The sequence below is a fragment of the Condylura cristata genome, unplaced genomic scaffold (assembly GCF_000260355.1).
Source record: "Condylura cristata isolate star-nosed mole 26May11 unplaced genomic scaffold, ConCri1.0 scaffold00003, whole genome shotgun sequence".
NCBI classification, from domain to species: domain Eukaryota; kingdom Metazoa; phylum Chordata; class Mammalia; order Eulipotyphla; family Talpidae; genus Condylura; species Condylura cristata.
The window spans coordinates 32554693-32557451 of record NW_004567104.1 but is presented as its reverse complement, the minus strand read 5'-3'; positions in this window follow the sequence as shown (position 1 = coordinate 32557451).

Genomic DNA, 2759 nt, shown 5'->3' with positions numbered 1-2759 from the left:
AATGGCCTGTATTCTTGGCAATTTTTATTTTTCCCCTCTCAGCCCCTTGTCCTCTGATTCTCTGGCTCGGGGACACATGGCTTCCTTCCTTCCTTCCTTCCTTTTCTGGACTGTCTCCCATTTGGCAGTTACATTTCTTCAGAGTTCTCCCTTCCTCCGAACTCAGGGACTTTTAGGCAGCCTTGGACTTAGGAGATACAAGAGCTACAAGCCATCCTGAAGATGAGCTGATTCATCCTGCAACTCATTTTTTTTTTAAAAAAAAATAAATAATATAATAGTTTATTTTTACATCATTTTGTGTATTTTTCCATCTCAGTTGCAATCCCCTTGGGATTCCCATCACCAAATCACCCATGTGCCATCACCATAGTCCAGTGCATTTCCCTCTCCCCACTGTTTTTGATCCCATTCCCCACTCCACTCCCACAAAATGTCTCTGGTATATAGCTGTTCATCATTATTATTATTTTCTTGCCTGGTCCGTTATACTCCTTCTATGAGCAAAACCATCAGTATTTTTTCTTTTCTTTCTGGCTTATCTCACTAAGTATGACCTTTTCCAGCTCCATCCATGTTGCTGCACCTCATTTTTTGGACTTTAAAACTATTGAGGTGTGCTACAAAGCCATAATAATCAAAACTGCATGGTACTGGAATAAGAATAGACATACAGACCAGTGGATTTGAATAGAAAACCCAGATATAAACCCACAAGTTTATGGACACCTAATTTTTGACAAAGGAACAAAGAAGATACAATGGAACAAAGAAAATTTGTTCAGCAAGTGGGGCTACATGCAAAAAAAATGAAACTAGATCACTGCCTCACTCCAGTCACAAAAATCAACTCGAAGTGGATTAAAGATATAGACATAAGAACGGAAACCATAAAATACCTAGAAGCAAAGATGGGTCAAACACTACACTACATACACTTCAGCAACATCTTAAAAGACAGAGCACCCAATGCCACAATAGTGAAGGCAAGGATAAATAGATGGGACTACATCAAGTTAAAGAGCTTCTGTACAGCAAAAGAGACATTACAAAAAAAACTAGTTGGGAAAACATTTTCTCACACAAAAGTAGTCATAAAGGACTGATCACAAAAATATATGGAGAATGGATGAAACTCAACAAAAATAAACAACCCCATCAAAAAAAAAGGGCAGAACAGCTAAAAAGACATTTCTCCAAAGAAGAAATGCAGATGGCCAACAAGCATATGAAAAAATGTTCAACATCACTCGTAATAAGGGAGATGCAAATTAAAACCACATTGAGATACCACCTCACCCTAGTGAGAATGGCACATCTTCAAACAACTAGCAACAACAAATGTTGGCGAGGATGTGGAGAAAAAGGAACTCTCCTGCACTGCTGGTGGGAATGCAGACTAGTACAACCACTATGGAAAACTATTTGGAGGTTCCTCAAACTGCTAAACATGGAGCTTCCCTACGACCCAGCAATCCCACTCCTAGGATCTACCCAAAAGACACAAAAACACTGATTGAAAAAGATACCTGCACCCCATGTTTAGTGTGCTTTATTTACAATTGGAAAAACATGGAGGCAGCCCAAATGCCCAAAAGTAGATGACTGGATTAAGAAGATGTGGTACATATATACAATGGAATATTACTCAGCAACCAAAAAAGAGAAACACATGTCTTTGCAGCAACTTGGATGGAGCTGGAAAAGATCATGCTTAGTGAGATAAGCCAGAAAGAGAAAGAAAAATACCGGATGGTTTCACTCATAGCAGGAGTATAATGGACCAGGCGAGAAAATAACCAAAATAATAAACAGCCTTATACCAGAGATATTTTGTGGGGGTGGAGTGGGGAATGGGATCAAAAACAGGAGGGTGGGGAGGGAAGTGCACGGGATTATGGTGATGGCACACGGATGACTTGGTGATGGGAAACGCGCAGGGATTACAATTGAGATGGAAAAAAATGTACAAAATGATGTAAAAATTAAAAGAATTTTTAATTTTTATAAAATAAAAAGAAAACTATTGAGGTGTGATTTAGATACAGTGACTTTTAGACATCTTAGCACACAGTTCAATGAAGTCAGTTCAATGCATAAATTATTACATAAACAGATTGACATGTAACCAGCATTTAGTCAAGCTATAGAACATTTCTAGAACCCAGGTGTCCTCTCTGTAATAATCCTTATTTTTCTTCTATAAGAAGAACAAACCATAAACTAATCAAATTTGCTTTTTCTTGACCTTCAGTTAATGGATTCATATAGTATGTACTTTTTTGTTTCTGGGTATGTTCACTCAACCTTATGGTCTTGAGAGTTATCTATTGTGTGCTGTGTATCTGTAGTTTGTTTATTTTAATGCAGAATATGTTATTATTTATTTATTCATTTTTTATTTCAAGGATGTTTGGATTTTTTTCCAGTTTGAATTTGTTAGGCTTACTATAACAGTACTACAGCCTGGAAGTTTACTTTTTGTTTTTTTTAAAGATTTATTTACTTATGCATACAGAACTGGGGTACAGGCCAGAGGTACAGGGGCAGTGAGAGGATTCACCAGAGACAGAGTGGGGAGCAGAACAAGCCAACTGACGAAGTACACTGCCGAGGGGAGCAGCAGGCAGGTCAGGAGAGGTCTGCTGCTCTATGTGAGTCAGCCTGGAGAGGAACTAACTGTACAAATATAAGGTGGCGTCACAATTCACAGTAAGCCTCAGGACAAGAAGTTTTGTTGGCCTGGCCCGTGGGCCTGC